Source organism: Rattus norvegicus, chromosome 8 (genome assembly GCF_036323735.1).
Source record: "Rattus norvegicus strain BN/NHsdMcwi chromosome 8, GRCr8, whole genome shotgun sequence".
Taxonomy (NCBI): domain Eukaryota; kingdom Metazoa; phylum Chordata; class Mammalia; order Rodentia; family Muridae; genus Rattus; species Rattus norvegicus.
Window position 1 is genome coordinate 26,607,965 of NC_086026.1, and position 20,177 is coordinate 26,628,141.

Below are 20,177 nucleotides of genomic sequence, written 5' to 3' on the forward strand. Positions count from 1 at the left end.
TTTGATACTGGCTTCCCACCCACAGAAGTAAGTGGAACAAATAAGACTAAAAAGTAAATAATCAGAATATGATGTAGTGACACATCCACATAACAGCTTCAGTACTCAGGATGCTGATATAGAAGAATCACTCTCTGCATGTGATTCACTGATTTCTTTTATCAGTTTCCAGTCACCATGACTATTTAAGTTAGTGTTCTGAAATCCACACCACAGATGTATTTAAGAAATCATTTTATGACTCCTTCAAAGTTCCTCAGCATGAATAAAAAATAAATATAATGGTCATTAGGTTATTAAGTTGTAGTGTGTTGTTTGCGCTCAATTGTATTTTCTCCTACATATTTCAGACCCAAGCATGTTTCTCTTACCGTGCCCTCCAAGGTCTGGAGGTCTCTATGATAGGAAGGGAAAAGAGAGGAAAGGAACCTAAAAGTAAAATCATTGTGCCCATGAGAACAGCTAGAAAGTAAGGTATTTTCATCAAATTTTTCTATTGAATAACTGCATTATGTAAGTGCCTGTATTGGTAAAGAGAATCAGAAAATTGGGAAGTTCATACATGGAAAGCCCATACATGGAGGAATAGTTCAATTAGAACTTCATTGGAAATTCATGGAAGCCCAACTGGAAGTTGTCATCCTTATCTTACATATTTCCTCTTTAACTGGAATCCTTATACAAGGTATCACTCACTCTGCTCTACAAGGGACTCCTTTTAGTATGAGTTCCATTTTATTGCCTTAAAGATTTCCCAATAGATTTAGATTGCCTGTTCTCAGTATCCAATTTGAAGATGTTTTGCTTTTTAGCTATGAATAATTTGCTATTCTTCAATTTGGTTTGGGACATTGTAGATCATTCTTGGAACATACAGAATATAAGACCAGACACTATCTCTTCTTTTGAAATTGTGCGGACTAAATTAAGAAGGGAGATAATTTTTGAAGGCTGTGCATATACACTAGAGTGATTAGAAAAAACAGCTCTGTTCTGAGTTATGATATGCATACTTTGGTTATCCCAATATATTTCTTTCTTAGAGAAAAAAACCTACTAATTGCAATGATTTCACTTGGAATTGGTGTTAAATTCCAAAAGGAAGACGACAAGGAGATGTGGTATCTTTCTGGAATATAGGAAGTGAAATTTTTGGTTTTATTAAATGGCTCACTGCTGTTTTTCATGGCATGGCAACTTGTGTCCATAATAAATCCAAACAATATATACATGGCTTAATTTTTTCTACCTGACAATCTTGGAGCTGTTGACTCAAAGTAATAATATGTTTCATTTTTGAAAATATGACAGGAAAACAACATATAGAAAGACTTTATATATTCAGAGTACCAATAAAGACAATACTCGATGTTATGGTGAATAGACTAGTCCTACTTTTTTCCTCATCATGGACATCATAGACACTTTGAGATTTATAAGAAATAATTTAGAGGCATTCATTTGATGTGAAATAGCTATATGTAGAATCAGGTCAATGAAAAACTAATCTCAAATGAGAGATCTAGTACATATACTACAACATAATATATATTTCATAGTCCAAAAACTGAAATCATTTTGTTAATATTGTCTCTTCATTATAGCAGAACTGGGAAGTTTGTCTGCACAATATATAAAAAAAATTTCAGTACACATTCACTCTTCCACATTCTCTGTACCTACCAGTTAAAGTTACTGTTCTGTCCCATCATGGTTAGGAAGTGCAGATATGTTCACCTTAATCACACCATGTCCTGAGCCAGGATAGATATGAACTGTGAAATTTAACAGTTGCCTGATATAGTTATCCATAGAAAGAGAAGGACATGTTGCCAATTCACTGAAAACACAAAAACTGAAGAACTGGAAGCACTGGACAATTATTGGCTGCACTAGGACCTGAAAGACTAAATGCACAAAGCTCGTCATTACCAAAATTGGTTCGATTTTTCTTAGTCTCTAAAGACTTCCTAAAATTAATGTTGAAAGAATAAGAAAAGAAAATGAACTAAACTCAGACAATATGGCTGCTGCCAAGAAGTGCATGCTTACAGAAGCCTGATATAGCTGTCTCCTAAGAGGCTATGCCAGAGCACAATAAATACAGATGTGGACGCTCACAGCCAATCATTAAACTGAGAATGGGGTTCCTATTGGAGGAGTTAGAGAAAGGACTGAAGGAGCTGAAGGTGCTTGCAACCCCTTAAGAACAACAATACCAACAACCAGAGCCTCCAGGGACTAAACTGCCATCCAAACAGTACACATGGGAAGACGCAGGGCTCCAGCTGCATATGTAGCAGAGGTTAGCCTTGTTGGGCACCAGTGGGAGGAGAAGCCCTTGGTTCTACCGAGGCTCAACCACTCAGTTTAAGGGAATGTCAGGGCTGGAGGTGGGAAGGAGTGGGTGGACAGGCGGGGGAACACCCTCATAGAAGAAGGAGGAGGTGAGATGGGATCGGGGTTTATGGATGGGGAACCAGGAAAGGGAATAACATTTGAAATGTAAATAAAAAATTCCATTGAAAGAAAAAAGAAAATGAATATCAGAACACTCTGTTTGAGATATAATTTTGTTTATTTTAGAAAAGTTTTTGAGTACTGCTTCTTTCCTTTACTACTATATCTAATTATCAATATTTATGTGAACAGAAGACAAGAATGTAATTTTGTACATTTTTAGAGTCATTTGGATGGTCAGTTATACTTTTATTAAAGAAGGCATGTACTTAATATCTCCAATAGCAGTATAGGTAATACAAAATTCTGTCATATTATGTGCATTACCTATCATTCAAAGCAATCAGAATCATATAGTACTAGAAACTTAATTTTTCAGTTTGAAAGTAATTATCACTTTAAAAATTTATCATATAATGTACAATGACTGCAACCACAATTCTACTTTACAAATGCATGGCAAGCTAAAGTTGCCATGCATGAATTAAAGCAAGAGTTACAAATATGCGTTTTAAAATCTATTGGTTTTCCAGGAAGCATTGAAATGAATGACATAAGTCTTCAGATCAAATTATTTAGTTGCAGTATACATAAAAACATTTTTTCTTTTCTACAAGTGGTGTTATATCTTCACTCACATATATAATTCATTTCTCATTTCATTCCAAAACAACCTATCTCTTTTCATATGTGGAGTGTGTGTGTGTGTGTGTGTGTGTGTGTAAAATACAGCTTCTATATATGTGGAAAACATTCACTGATTTGTCCTTTTGATTCTGGTGTATTTCACCCTTAAAGAATGAAAGCACTGTGTTCCCAGGAAAATATATAGGACTGATGACATTTTAATAGAGAAAAGTCTTTGAATGTATACATCATACCTCTTTATTTATCATTTAATTAACATGTAGGTAAGTTTCATATCTAAGTTTTATTAGCTTTACAGATGAAGTCATTTGATGACTATTATGAATGTTGTAATAATAAATATGTGGATGTGCAGGAGTCTCTGTATTATATAGACGTGCATTCCTTTGCATTTATTACCTAGGTTCTTAGAGATGCATTATGTTCTCAGCTGTTTTAACTTTTAGAAGCCTTGATATTAAATTACACAGTAGTTGCACTAGATCAAGTTCTCACCAATATTGTATATGAATCCTTTGTCCCATACCTTCATTGGCTTTTATTTTCTTTGTCTGTTTATTTAAAAAGCCATTTTGACAAGGTTGACTATAATCTTAACAAATCTTGAGGGTGCTCAAAATATTAATCTCAACATCTGCCTAGTAATGGAAAAAAGAAGAAAAAGCCATGTCACTTATGTTGATAAAGAAGTCAGATACACAACAAAAGCTGCCACATGGTGAACAGGCAGGCTGTAGAGAAATATAAAGGGATCTCACTATGTTGTAGAAATCAAATGTGTAAAGAAAAACAGACTATGACAAGAGATGGAAACAAAAAGTAACTTTTGTTCCTTCAGAAAAGTGCTAACTCCTAAGCTATATGGCTGTGGTCTTACAAGCTACTGCACCGAAATGGTATATTTGTAGGAAAAAATTAAAATGCCTTTAAAAGACTATTTTGTCCACCTATTTCTTTAACATGGCTTAAGGTTAACCTCTAATAATAGGGGTTATTCCTTGGATAAGTTATCAAGCTGCACTGGAATATAAAAGGAAACCTGAAATACAAGATAAAATTAATAGTATTTTTATTTTACAATTGATCTTAGCCAAAAGGTCAAAAAGCAATGTATTTTTATTTTAACTGAATTTTTTCTAATTCACTTTTTTTTTTGGTTCTTTTTTTCAGAGCTGGGGACCGAACCCAGGGCCTTGCGCTTCCTAGGCAAGCGCTCTACCGCTAAGCTAAATCCCCAACCCTCTAATTCACTTTACATCTTACTTACTGTCCTCTCCTGAACACCCTTGTCAGACAGTCCGTCCAACATTCCCACTGCCCTTCACATCTGAGCAAGTGGCAAGGAGTGTAATGGGCATCCTTGATGCTGGCACATCAAGACTCTATAAGGCTAGGTGCATCCTCACCCAATGAGGCCAAACTAACAGCCTAGCTAGAAGATCATATCCCACATAAAGGCAACAGCTTCTGAGATATAAGATGGATGGAATACTATTTGTAATAACATTTTATTATATTCTGAAAATATAATACTTTGTTCACATTACAAGATATTTAATCTCACTATGAACCCCACATTTGTGTTATCTAAAGAAACTTTACTGAAGCTCAAACACACATAGAACTCCACACAATAAAAGTGAGAGACTTCAACACCACACTGTCACCAAGGACAGGTCATTGAAACTGAAACTAACAGAAACACAGTCAAACTAAGAGAGGTTATAAACCAAATGGATTTAAGAGATATCTACAGAACATTTCACCCTAAAGCAAAAGAATACCCCTTCTTCTCAGCACCTCATTGTACCTTCTCCAAAATTGATGATATAATTGGTCACAAAACAACCCTCAAATGATACAAGAAGATTGAAATAATCTCATGTACCCTATCAGACCACCATGGCCAAAGGATGATCTTCAATAACAGCAAAAGCAACAGAAATCACACACACACATGGAATCTGAACAACTCTCTACTCAAAGATAATTTGGTCAGAGAAAAAATAAAGAAAGACATTAAAGGCTCCCTGGAATTTAATGAAAATATTGACACATCATACCCAAATTTATGGGACACAATGAAGGCAAGAATAAGAGAAATTCATAGCACTAAATGGCCTAGTTAAAAAAAAAACTTGAGAGGTCTTATACTAGTAACTAAACAGCACACCTGAGAGCTCTAGAACAAAAAGAAGCAAACTCACCCAAGAGGAGTAGAGAGCAGGAAATAGTCAAATTCAGGGCTGAAATTAACCAAATAGGAAAAGGAAAACAATAAAAAGAATCAACAAAACCAAAAGCTGGTTCTTTGAGAATCAATAAGATTGATAAACTCCTAGCCAAACTTACTGAAGATCCCAAAGGCAGTATCCAAATTCACAAAAGCAGAAATGAAAGGGGAGACAAAACAACAGAAATTGAGAAAATTTTAAAAATTATCAGATCCTTCTACATAAGACTATACTCAACAAAAGTATAAAATCTAGTTGAAATGGATGGTTTTCTAGACAGATACCACTGTCCAAAGTTAAATCAAGACCAGGTAAACTATCTAAACAGGCCCACATCCCATAAGAAAATAGAAAAAATGATTAAAAACTTCCCAAACAAAAAAGCCTGAGACAGATGAATGTAGTCCAGAATTCTACCAAACCTTCAAAGAAGACCTGATACCAATATTCCTCAAACTATTCCATAACATAGAAACAGAATGAATATTGCCTTATTCATTCTATGAAGCCACAATTTCTCTGATACCTAAACCAAATAAGGACCCAACCAAAAAACAGAACTTTCCTCTGGAAAGAAAAAAAACAGAATAGTGAAAACAATTCTTAATAATAAAATAATAGCTGGGGGAAATCACCAGCCCTGACTTCAAGTTCAACTACAGAGTGATAGTGATAAAAAGTGCATGGTATTGGTACAGAGACATTTAGGTTGATCATTGGTATAGAATTGAAGACCCAGAAATAAAACCACACACCTATGCACACTCAATCTTTGACAAAAACGCCAAAAATATGGAAAAAAGAAAACATCTTTAATAAATGGTGCTGGTTTAGCTGGTTGTCTGTATGTAGCAAAGTTAAAATAAACCCGTATTTATCACTTTGCACAAAGCTCAAGTCCAAGTGAATCAAAGATCTCAACATAAAACCAGATATACTCAATCTAATAGAAGAGAAAGTGGAATAGAGCCTTGAGCTCATTGGCACAGGGGGAACTCCAATGGCTTATTCTCTAAGATCAAGAAATGATAAATGGGACCTCATGAAACTGGAAAGTTTCTGTAAAGCAAAGGACACAGTCAATAAGCCAAATCAACATCCTACACATTAGGAAAATAGCCTTCTCTAACCCCACATCTGATAGAGGGCTAATATCCAAAATATAGAAATAATTCAGGAAGCTAACCACCAAACAACCTTATCAAAAAATGGGTGTAGAACTAAACCAAGAATTCACAACAGAGCAATCACAAATGGCTGAGAAGCACCTAAAGAAATGTTGAAAGTACTTATTGATCAGAGAATTGCAAATGAACCTTAGATTTCACTTTATACCAATCAGAATGGATAATTTTGAAACCTCAAGTGACAACCCATGTTGATAAGGCTATTGAGAAAGAAGAACACTTCTCCATTGCTGGTGGGGTTGCAAACTGGTACAAACATGCTGGAAATCAAGTTGGAGGTTCCTCAGAAAATTGGAAATAGATCTACCTAAAAACCCAGCAATACCACTTTTGGGAATATATCTGAAAGATGCCCCACCATTCCACAGGGGCACATGCTCCACTATGTTCGTAGAAGCCTTATTTGTGATATCCAGAAGCTGGAAACAATCCAGATAGCCCAAGACAGAAGAATGGATGCAGAAAATATGATTCGTTTACCAAATGGACTACTTCTCAGCTATTAAGAATGAGGACATAAGGAAAAAATAAAATAAAATAATAAATAAATAAATAAATAATATATAATAATAAATAATAATAAATAAATAATAATAAAAATAATAAAAATAATAAAAATAAAAAATAATAAATAATAAATAATAAATAATAAAAAAAAAGAATGATGGCATCCTGAATTTGCAGGCAAATGAATGAAACTAGAAAATATCATCCTAAGTGAGGTAACTCACACCCCAAAGTACATGCATGGATAAGTGGATAGTAGCCAAATATATATAAAAGAAAGTACAGAATACTCATGAGTCCACAAAAGTTCAACAAGCTGAAAGGCACAAGTAAGGATGCTTCAGTCCTACTTGGGAGGAGAAGAAAGCAACCACAAGGGGGATGGAGGGAGGCACCTGGGAGGGAAAAGGGATATGGGTTGTGGTAAGGAAACATGAGCTGGTACTGGGTGGGGAAGAAGACTAAATCTCTGAGGGCCAGAAGAAAGAATGGAAATAAGAGACCTCAGGAGGAAGGAGACTGGGAGGACCCTTCAGAATATACAAGAGACCTGGGAGTTGAGAAACTCTCAGGAATCAAAGAGAGAGAGACCTTAGATGAAATCAAGAGATGGAACTTGTAGAGTCCACTTACAGCATAAAGTCCACAGGGCATAAAGTGAGGCATGGGTTTGCTATCCTACAATCAAAACTCTGACTCATAATTGTTCCTGTCTGAAGAACTGCAGGGATGGAAATGGAGACGAGACTGAGGAAAAGAAGGTCCAGCAATTGGTCCAAAGGGCAGTGCAAGGGGAGTCCTCAAGGCCTGACACCATTTCTGAGGCTATGGAGCACTCACACAAAGGGACCTATCATAACTGCCCTCTGAAAGACCCAACAAGCAGCTGAAAGAGTCAGATGCAGATATTTGCACTGAGTCAATGAAGAGAAGATGCTGACCCCTCTGTTTGAATTAAGAAAAAGCTGGGGGAAGCTAAGGAGTATGGTGACACTGTAAGAGGACCAGCAATCTCAATTAACCTGGACACCTGAGATCTCTCAGACCAGGTAACATGCACCAGCAGATATGAGGTCCCCAACACAAATACAGCAGAGGACTACTGGGTCTGGGTTTAGTCTAACCCTCAAGAGACTGGAGAAGTTTAGAAATCTGATGGGGTGGGTGAGGTAGGGACCTCTCAAGGAGACAGGGTGGGCAGGGAGGAGATATGGGATGTGGAAGAGTCGAAGGATGAACCAAGAGGAGAATAAAATCTGAAGATAAAAAAATAAACAAACAAAAACAAAACAGACACAAAAACAGAAAACAGACAAAACATTTTTTCTACTAGTTGTGTGACTCAGCCCTAAGCACACACCTTTAGTCTCTCTGTGTAGAATACAAACATGCCCTTAGTGTACACCTTTAAGAGCAAACAATGAAGATAAAGCTAGTTTTTAGAAGGTAGCACCCACCTTTGAAAGTGATGTCTAATTGAGAGGCAAAGTGATGAATCATAGAAAGACCTGCAGAATAGCATGTGCCCAACTCTCAGGAGAAAAGAGAGGAAAGAGAGGGAACAGCTCAGAGAGACAAAGAAAAAGCCTTTTCATTTAAACCATTGCAATTTTGCCGAGAAGAGATACAGAGAGAGAACAAGCTAGACACATCCGAAGAAAGAAAAAGCAAGAGAATGAGAAGGAAGTAGAAGACTAGAACAGATTGCGAGAGTTAGTTTGAGGCCCAGGAGTGCAAAAAGCCAGAGGCTGAGCAAGAAACTATTTTGAATCAGTCAGCTTGGAGAAGAGTTTGAGCCACAACACCTAAGTAGAATTAGAAAGCCAGAGATCAGAAAGAACTTATTCAGTATCAAGCCCAGCAAGTCTCAGAGACTGAAAGCATTCTAGGCCTAGGTGATTGTATTAAGGTTAGAAGATTCCAGGAGTAGCCTAGGTTAAAAGACAGTGACAGCAAGCCTTGAAGACAAAACTTCCCTGAGGTGAATTAAAGGTACATTTCCATTCACAATATTGTTTTACCTTTATACTGAATATTTATACCAAATTGTTTACATTTAGGCACAAGATAGGCATTACCAAAATTAGGAGTAATTGCAGTTGTAGAGCCCCTTTCATAGTCATATTTGGAACAAATATTTGATTTTTTATAATAATAAAATATTAAAATAATATAATAATATCGGGTAGTATACATTTCTTAGTTTTATCTGTGATTCTTGATGGAGACATTGAGGGACATATTTAATATAAAGGTATTATTAGCTGCCTTTAGGTTGTTGTCATTAAGTTCTCTAATCAGAAGTTTTTCTTGACCTAAATGCAATTACCACTCTACAGTAATGACTTTAAGGAAAAAACTAAAGGTATATGAGCCCAAACACACTACAGAATGTAGGAAATGATGTGCATACTTCAATATGGCATGAGGACTAAGACTAGGACTACTATTATATCAAATGAAGAATATTTGTAATCAATTTTTCCTGTAATAATTATTTTTGTAAAACATTATTAGAAAAGGGTAAATTACAAAATGTATGCAACTTCTGGCCAAGCCAGCTCTGTCAGTCAACAGGGTCTTCAGGGACAGAGTAAGGATTAAGGAAAGAAAAGACAACACTAAAAACATGACTCCAGCAAGTGCTGAACTGGCTTAAATTTCTCCTAGTCTGCTTTTTATCTCATTCTAGGTATGTGCAAAGAATATGGCCAGTTCTAAGGCATAAACAAAGTAGTCGAGGAACAAACAAGCCATAAACAAAAGTCCCAAGGTCACTGTTTCTAGGGATGGATCAAGACGATCAAGAAACAAGGGTACATTCCTCAGCTGTATTTTTCTTGAGCTTACTTCCTTGTCTCAGCTCAATTTCAAATATTCTTACCAATTTACTAAAAGTGACAACAAATGCTCTCAACATCTCCACCTTTTTTATTTCATAAATAAGACTGCGTCTGTTTATGTTGTTATGACAAGAATGCATTCCTTACCCATCATTGAAAATGCATTATCCAGGCCTTGAGGTTGCTGTCAGCGCGAGCCGCTGCAGAGGTTCAGGGCCGCCTGTGAGTGTGAGGCTGCAACCCTCTCCTCTCCTCCCGCTGAACGCTTCTCCAACCGAAACTCTGCCTGCCTCACTCTGGGCCCAGGCCCCGTTGCACCCCATCCAGCAGCAGACAGCAAAGCCGCCTTCGCCGCGTCCCGAGGAACCTACAGCCTCTGCCATCGCCGCCCACCTAGCAAGATGGGAAATGAGGCGAGTTACTCTTTGGAAATGTGCTCACACTTCGATGCTGATGAAATTAAAAGGCTAGGAAAGAGATTCAAGAAGCTTGACTTGGACAATTCTGGTTCTTTGAGCGTGGAAGAGTTCATGTCTCTGCCTAAGTTACAACAGAATCCTTTAGTACAGCTGGTAATAGATATATATAGTACAGCTGGGAATAGAGAAGTTGACGTCAAAGAATTCTTTGAAGGATTCTCAGTTCAGTGTCAAAGGCGATAAGGAACAGAAGTTGAGGTTTGCTTTCCGTATCTATGACATGGATAAAGACGGCTATATTTCCAATGGAGAACTCTTCCAGGTGTTGAAGATGATGGCGGGCAACAATCTGAAAGGTACACAGTTACAACAGATTGTAAACAAAACCATAATAAATGCAGATAAGGACAGAGATGGCAGAATATCCTTTGAGGAATTCTGTGCTGTTGTAGGTGGCCTAGCTATCCACAAAAAGATGGTGGTGGATGTGTGACTCTTTGAAGAATACAACCCAACGCTTTTGCTTTCTTCTCCATCTCTGAAGATCTGCTCAAGACGTCCAACAATGCTCTCTGTGTATTTAAATGGAAGTATTTTTCTCTGTTGGAGAAGCCACATTTTCCAACATGAGCCTCATGAAGCCAACTAAGTGGTTATTGAACTCCTACTCTCTCAATAACTAAGTGTAGCACTTTAAAGTTTGAGGGGCAGCAGCATGAAAAGAGCATATCAGTATGGTGGAGAAAGGGGAGGTGTGGCTCTTTAATTTATTTTTCTTCAACTTTTATAACAAGAAAGTATCTATATATACATATGTAAATAATTATATATATATATATATATATATAGCTTTCTACATATTTAGTAGATTGGCTTTAATTTAATATACTTGATTCAGAAGCAAAATGTTAGAGTACAAAAGTGCCAAGCAGAACATACACCATCCTTACTTTTATTTCACACAGTTTTATATGTAGATAGAGGATTGTACAATTTGCGCCAGGTATTAGGCCAGCTAGTTTCTTTTCTCTGTGCTTTCTCCCTTGAGAGATTAGACAAAGCATTTGTTAATGCCCCATTATTTACCTTAATTACACTTTTGTAATGAGCCTGTAACTTTATTTATATCTCTGAATATCTTTCCAGGGACTGTGTCTTATTGCCGAGCAGTGTTTAATCCATCTCTGTTGGAGGTCTAGTTCAGTGCTGTTGTCAAGAGTGGGTTCTTGTGTCCATAGAACTGCATATACTGTGGCTGCTTCAGGCTGATACTTTTTAAGTAGTCACTGTTACTTTTATTAAGCGTCCCTGAGAAAAATGTAATTAGCAGTTGTGATTTTTATCAAGGTCAGAAGTTTTCTGAGGCAGTCATGACTTTTTTTTTAAATGTATTATTTAGTGAAGAAAACCCAAAGAAATCATGCAATGACTTAAAACATCCTTGTTTCATTGTACACAAGGAAACACTTGTCACTAAACTGTAAATCATGGGTTTATTTTCCTTCTGCATTTCAAAAGACAGTTAACTGGAAAAAAAGTCAACTGATACTTAATGAGCACATATTTATGTAAAATCCCATTTGTGGTTAAAATGGGGGAATATCCTGCTAATCTATATGCCATAGGAGAGCAGATTTTGCCCACATTTATATTTTTAAAATTCCTTTGCCAGAAGACAAGATAGCACAAGATGGATTTTTGTTTTGCCCCCACAACTAGTGATGGATGATGATTAATTAGATTTGTGTGACATAAAAGTACGTCAAGTTCTACCACTTGACATTATCCCTTGCCTTTTCTGCAAAGGTACTGGAAGTAAGACATTCTGGATAGTGTTATATGGCATTCTTCCCTATACAGTTTTGCTATATAAGTTGGTTTTGTAATGATGAATGGTAAAGGGCAGGTTTAATCGAGGTGAGGGAATATTAAATTGAGTACACCTGCCTGCCACCGCTGTCCCTTCAACTGAGTGTTGCACACCCTGGCTCTGTCTGTGAGAGAAAAATCCCAGTGCTTGGTGTCTTTGCATGACATGGAGTTTTGCATGTAGATCAATTTAAAATGTACCTCTTGTTTATACAATTTGCATAATTTTAAAAGATGATGTTGCCAAACTTTGGAAATGTTAATACTCAAAATGAAAATCTCTGCTCCATGTAACTACTTTCTCCCTCTGGATCAGTACATGGCTTGCAATCCCAGCCATTGGTGTGATCTGTCCCAGTGTCAACCGCCATGTGCTTTGCTTCAAGAGGGACTAACTTGTCTTTTGTGACTTTTTTGTACATAATTATTTGTTACAAATATTTTAGCAAATGCTTTCTATATCTCTTGCTTGTGCATATCTTGGCTAGCATTGTGGAAAAAATAGTGCAAACTATTTCCTTACTGGGGAATGAGGGGGGTTCTTTTTTAGTTTGTGTGAGGGAGGTGGGGAGGGCATGGTTTATGTTGAATGTTTAAATTTTCTTCTGCATGGTACATGTCATGTTGTGAAATCTTTAGAGAACTTCACACTGTATGAGTAAGAAAATAAAATATTTGAAACTTGAAAAAAAAAGAAAATGCATTATCCAAAGCAATCCTTCTTATAGGTCATTGACTGCCATTCTATTAAATAAATTACTTTGTCCTGGCAATCGATCTTAAGTTTCAAGCAATTTATTTCGACCACCTACATGTTGCTATTATAAAAGGCAAGTTTAATCAAAATGGGTAAGAATAAAAGTATTCTCAGGACAAGAAGGGCCAACATGCTCAAACTACATATGCCATTCTAGATGGAAATACCTTAAGCCAGAAATAATTTTAACAGCAATATCTGTGGCATCACAACTCAGTGGAGCAGCAGTTTTTAAATTCATAATCTCAGTATGCGAAGTTATAATATCTGAAGAGGTGCTATAATTATGCCAAATACACTGCAATTGTCATTGCATTTTACTCCAATTATAATGACTGTCATTTTAAATTTTAGAAGTGACACAAATCCATTGTTATTCAGTGTGACACTAAAAATGGCTTTTTACTCTTTTTTAACTCATCACCATCCATTTATTTCAGCATCGACTGCTCACCCCCTCAGCAATGGTATCCACTGGTTTTTATAAATATGTACAATGACTCCCTTTGCTCTTAATAATACTTACCCATTTTCTTATCATCTATAAAGGCAAGTGCACAAAGTCATGGATACTCAAATGAATTTCTACAGAAGGTTGAAGATACAATGACCATCATCAGCCTGAACTACCATTCTGGAAATTCTTTACTTCGTCCAATTTTCTAACACATGAGTGTTTCAAAATGAAGAAAGGAAGAGTAACATACAAACATCAGCACATTATTATTTTCTTCTGACAATTTAAGCAGGAAGACCAGTCTAACTTGAGAGTTGGTAATGATATAAAGGTCAAAGGCATACAATTGCAACCTTATAACAAAAGGGGGCTTTTTTATACTTTCTAAACTAATTCTATTCAATTTCAATTATAGTACAAATATTTTCCTAATTTTCAATAATACTTCCTTTGTTTTTCCCAAATAAAGGAGATTATGACCCCATGGTTCCTGCTAAGCAAATGCTTTACAGTAAAGCTGTCATTGCTCCCCTATGTTTGTTCATTGCTCTCTTTTTAAAAACAAAATTCTGCAGGTTAACTGCTGCCATTACAAGCTGACAGAATAAGAGCACATCTGAAACTTTTGCCCAGACCTCCATTTGGATCTTTTTCTCCAATTGGATTTTTTGGTGGTGAGGGACTTTTTCTTCTTTTTTTATTGGATATTTTTATTTGCATCTCAAAAGTTATTCCCTTTCCTGGTTAACACCCATAAGCCCTTTATCCAAGCCCCCTCCCCTTCCTTTATAAGGGTATTCCCCCTCCCTAACCACCTCCCCTTCTTGCCTCATCACCCCGACATTTCCCTACACTGGAGAGATCCAGCCATGGCAGGACCAAGGACGTCTCCTCCCATTGGTGCTCAACAAGGCCATCCTCTGGTACAAATGCAGCTGGAGCCATGAGTCTGTATGTATAGCCTTTAGGTAGTGTTTAGTCCCTGGGAGCTCTGGTTGGTTGATATTGTTGTTCTTGTGGGGTTGCAAGCCCCTTCAGCTCCTTCAATGCTTTCTCTAACTCCTCCAATGGAAATCCTGTTCTCATTTCAATGGTTTGCTGCAACCATTCACCTCTGTATTTGTCGTGCTCTGGCTGAGCCACTCAGGAGACAGCTATATCAGGTTCCTGTCAGCATACACGTCTTGGCTTCATCAATGCAGTCTAGTTTTAGTGACTGTGTAGACAAGGTGGGGCAGGCTCTGAATGGACATTCCTTCAGTCTCTCTTCCAAACTTTGTCTCCATATCTCCTCCTATGAATAGGGAAATGTCAGGGCAGGGAGGCAGGAAGGGGCAGTGGTTGGAAAGGGGGAACTCCCTTATAGAAGAGGGGGGACAGGAATAGGATAGGGGGCTTATGGACAGAAAACCAGCAAAGGGAATAACATTTGATATGTAAACAAAAAATCCAGTAAAAAATAAAATAAAAAAGATTAGATGCGGTAACACAGGACATTACATTTACCTTAACCCCAGAAACTGTTTCCTTTTTAGCCACAGCAAACAGTTGTCAATTTTCAAATGTCTCTGAAAGTGTTCAGAAAAAGCTTTCTAAATGCCAACTGTCGTTTTGCTTTTTCCAATATTAGATTGATTTCCAGACCAGTCCATGATTGAGTCAGAATAACTGGTCACATTAAAGGAAAGAGAAAGGTCATTATAACAACTTCTCTATTTGGTTAATTTTTTGAGAGCATTTTCCACAGTCCCCATGTTCTCTATCCACAAAGTCTAAAAGCTTGAGGCAAGGCAGCTTGTCCAGTCTGGAATATAGGCAAGAAAAGATGGGTCAGAACATATCTCCAATACTGTTTCCCTGTCACCATTGTCAGGGCACTCACTCTGGCAGCAACCACACATCTTCAGCATCCTCCAAAACAAACAAAAAACAAATGAAAAAGGAATGTGCCTTCTTCCCCATACTAATACCTGATTGGGACCAGGCATATGTGAGTAGGTGGATCCTTCCATTTCATCTAGACATTAGTGTGCTGAGTGGTATAATGCCATAAACATTTAGCAGCAGAGAGTTCCTTGGTATTCAGATCAAAATATTCAAAATAATTTTTGGTGAAAGATTATAAAACTCACACTTTTTATGTAACTGAATTTTTAGAGCACCATAGGCTTATTCTATAATTGCCTGTAACAGCAATGATTTTAGCATGATAAGCTAAAATGTATGTAACTGAATTTTTTTATGTAACTGAATTTTTAGAGCACCATAGGCTTATTCTATAATTGCCTGTAACAGCAATGATTTTAGCATGATAAGCATCTTTAAATGTATATTCAGAAATCTACCGATGAGGAATTATAATCTTGAACTTGTGACTGAATTGTAAACTGCCAATGTTCCATTAGCATATATATTAGCATATATATATTTATATTTATATTTAAACCTTTAAAAGTTACTTTGCAATGTTAAAATAAAGTATTTTTGAGAGTGAAGTCATAGAGCATAGTCATAACTTTGGAAGGCAAAAACAATTTTTTAACAGTGTAAACAATCCAATGTCTCTAAAATCAATACCAAGTGCATTATTTACATGTTACAAAATTTGGCTCCCAGTTCATTTAGAGGAATGCATGATGGTGCAGTTTTTAACACTTCATTAGACAAACATTGCTTTAAGTCCTATCTTTTATGTCTGGTTTCTAGGACAGGAATTACTAAAAATATTATTCCAATTTAGAGGTATCTTTAAAGACCTGTTTATCTGGGTTGGCTCATGTCATGTATTGTTGGCCATAATGATTCCAACTCTGAGTTACCAGTTTTAAATCAACTTTCTGTTATGAGTGTTACAAATTTTTAACCATACTCAACAACTTATAAGCCAATAATCTATAACCAAGATAGGCAGAATACATTTATATATTTAGGACCAGTCAGAAACAAACACAAATTGGCTATATGCATAATTTACATACTTAGAATAGATATAAAATATTTTCTTCCTTATCTAGCTGTAATGTCAAGTGAAGAGCACCTTGACATCTGTTGAACCCAATAATCCCAGCCACAGAGATTTTTGTAAGAGAAGCAGCCATCAGCATCCTGTCCAGAGAAGCTAAGAAGGTATTGGACCATTTAAGAGCAGCTTGTACAGACAATTAGCTGCCAGCAGGGCTTTCCCCACAATGCTCAACTCCTAGCTACAGGTACAGGGCTCCAAGGACAGTTTATCAGTTTTTGCTGTCCTAATTAAGTCTGCTTTTTAAAAATAAGTTAAAATTAAATCAAGGAGTAAACAGCCAGCAGATAAAATTTTAACCAGTTTTTCTTTTCAATATGAGACATAGAGCAAAAACTGACAGGCATTAGAAAGGAATGAGAATCAGATGTCCCACCAAAGGTATGCAGAACCACAACTAGACATTCCCCTAGTGGAATTCAAAGTAAGCAGGATATCTCCTGACCTCCTCTTGATTTTAGTATATTTCTGAACATATGTGCAAAACCATTCTACCATTACCCTGTCCCATTTTTCAGTTTTTACTCACCATTGTCCCAAATTTTCTACATTTTCCTTTACACAAGCTTCTATGTCCCACCCATCACACTCAAACCACAACATTGAGGCACCATGTGCCTAAACTATCTCAGTCAGTTAACAGAGTCTCAAGGAAGGGAGTAAGGAATAAAGAAAGAAAAGACAATTAGACAACACTATAACATGCCACAAGCAAGTGCTGAAGTGGGTTTAATATCTTCCAATCTGCTTTTATATCACTCTAGGTAAATACAAAGTGTATGGCCAGTTCTTTTTTTTTCTTTTATTGGATAATTTTATTAACATTTTAATGTTATCCCCTTTCTCAGTTTCCCCTCCAAAAACCCACTATCTCATCCCACTCACCCCTGCTTCTATGAAGGTGTTCCCCATTCACTCCTTCACATCTTTCCACCATGACATTCCCCTACACTGGGGCATCGAGCCTTGGCAGGACCAAGGGTCTCTCCTCCCATTGATGTGCAACAAGGCCATCCTCTTTGACATAAGCTGACAGAGCTATAGACCCATGCCTGTGTACTCTTGGGATGGTGCTTTAGTACCTGGGGCTCTAGGGGGTCTGGTTGCTTGATATTGTTGTTTTTCTTATAGGGTTGCAAACTCCTTTGACTACTTCAGTCATTTCTCTAATTCCTCAATCAGGGACCCTGTTCTCAGTTCAATGGTTGACTGAGAGTATCCAACTCTGTATTTGTCAGGCTCTGGCAGAACTTCTCAGGAGACAGCTGTATTAGGCTCCTTTCAGCATTCACTCCTTGGCATCTTCAATAATTCCTGAGTTTGGTGTCTGTGTATGGGATGGATCCCCCAGGTGGAGCAGTCTCAGGATGGACTCACTTTCAGTCTCTCTGCTTTACACTTTGTATACACATTTCCTCCTGTGAGTATATTGAATGACTGAGAAGCATTCAAATGTTCAGCATTCTTAGTTATCAGGGAAATGCAAATCAAAACAACTTTGGGCATATCACACCAGTCAGAAATGCTAAGATCAAAAACTCAGGTGACCACAGATGTTGGCAAGGATGTGGAGAAAGAACATTCCTTCATTGTTGGTGGAATTGCAAGCTGGTATAACTACTCTGGAAATCAATGTGGAGGTTCCTCAAAAAATTGAACATTGTACTTCCTGAGGACCCAACTATACCACTCCTGAGCATATGCCCAAAAGATGCTCTAACATATAACAAGGACACATGCTCCACTATGTTCATAGCAGCCTTATTTATAATAGTCACAAGCTAGAAAGAACCCAGATATCCTTCAACAGAGAAATGGAGACAGAAAATGTGGAACATCTTCACAATGAAATACTACTCAGCTATTAAAAATAACTTCATGAAAATCTTAAGCAAATGGATGGAACTAGGAAATATCATCCTGAGTGAGGTAACCCAATCACAAAAGAACACACATGATATGCACTGACTGATAACTGAATATTAGCCCAAAAACTAGGAATACCCAAGATACAATCCACAAACCACATGAAGCTCAAGAAGAAGGAACACCAACGTGTGGATACTTCAGACCTTCTTAGAAGGGGAAAAAATGGCCAGTTCTAAGGCATTGACAATGTAGTCAAGGCATAAACAAAGATCCAGAGATCACTGTTTCTAGAGATGTATCAAGATGATAAGACACAAGGGATACATTCCTCAGCTATATTTTTCTTGAGCTTACCTCCTTCTGCTAGCTCAATGCTAAATATTCTTGCCAATTGCCTAGAAACTGTACCAAAAGCTTCCAAAAGCATCATAATGTAGTCACAGTCATACCCTGAGAATAGGTGGGGAAAAGCTCATGGAGATTGAGCATTATGCAATGAAATATAAACAATTGATGTCTGATTGGGGACAGTGAGTTTTCTTCATGGAATAAACCAAAGAGTGACTGTCCTTTCTTCAGAAGATGGTTTCCCACAAAAACACATAGGGGAAATGGTAGGTATAATCTGTGGAATTTTATTTTATTTTTATTGGATATATTTTATTTACATTTCAAATATTATCCCCTATATGATTTTGCCTCCATAAGCCACCCTCTCATCCCTTTTCTCTCTTCTTGTAGGAGGGTGTTGCCACACCTAACCACCACCTCTTCCCACCTCCCTGCCCTGATATTCCACTACACTGAGGGGTCTGGTCTTGGCAGGGCCAAGGGCTTCTCCTCCCATTCATGTCCAACAAGGCTAGGATCATCTCCTTAGATGCAGGAAAAAAACATTTTACAAAATACAATACCCCTTCATGTTAAAAGTGTTGGAGAGATCAGGAATTCAAGGCCCAAAACTAAACACAATAAAAGCAATTTACTGCAAACAAACAGTCAATATAAAATTAAATGGAGAGATACTTAAAGCAATCCCACTAAAATTGGGGACAAGACAAGAATGTCCACACTCCCCATATCTATTCAATGCTAGCTAGAATAATAAGACAACAAAAAGACATCAAGGGGATACAAATTGGCAAAGAAGGGTTAAAGGTATCACTATTTACAGATGATATGATAGTATACATAAGTAGCCTAAAAATTCTACCAGAGAATTCCTACATGTGATAATCACCTTCAAAAATGTGTATACAAAATTAGCTCAAAAAAATCAGTAGCCCTCCTTTATATAAATGATAAATTTGATGAGCAAGAAATCATGGAATAAACACCCTTACAATATCTGCAAATAATATAAAATTCTACTCTAACCAAGCAAGTAAAAGACCTGTATGACAAAAAATTCATGACTCAAGAAAGATATTAAAGAATATTTCTAAAGATAGAATGATCTTGCATTCATTGGTAGAATTAAAATAATGAAAATGGCCATCTTACCAAAAACAATCTACAAATTCAATTCAATTCCCATCAAAATTCCACCACAAATTTTTACCTACCTTGAGAGGACAAATCTCAACTTCATATAGAAAAAGAAAAAGAAAAAAAGGATAGCAGAAACAATCCTGTACATTAAAAGAACTGACACTATCACCATCACTGATTCAAGATATACTTCAGAGCAATAGTAATGAGAAGTATTTGGTATTGGTATAGACACAGATAGATGGTCAATGGAATAAAATTGAAGACTCTAAAACAAACTCACACATCTATGTATACTTGAATTTTGACAATGAATCCAAATTTTGACAATTACTTATGGAAATAAGTAAGCATCTTCAACTAATGGCTGTCTTCATGTAAGAATGCAAATAAATCCATATTCATCACCCTGCA

The 20,177-nt window shown here is 36.8% G+C and overlaps 1 pseudogene; it reads left to right on the top strand.

Annotated features, from left to right (window-relative positions):
* Positions 1 to 10,235: 10,235 nt before the first annotated feature.
* Positions 10,236 to 11,134, top strand: Ppp3r1-ps4 (protein phosphatase 3, regulatory subunit B, alpha, pseudogene 4; annotated as a pseudogene).
* Positions 11,135 to 20,177: the final 9,043 nt, after the last annotated feature.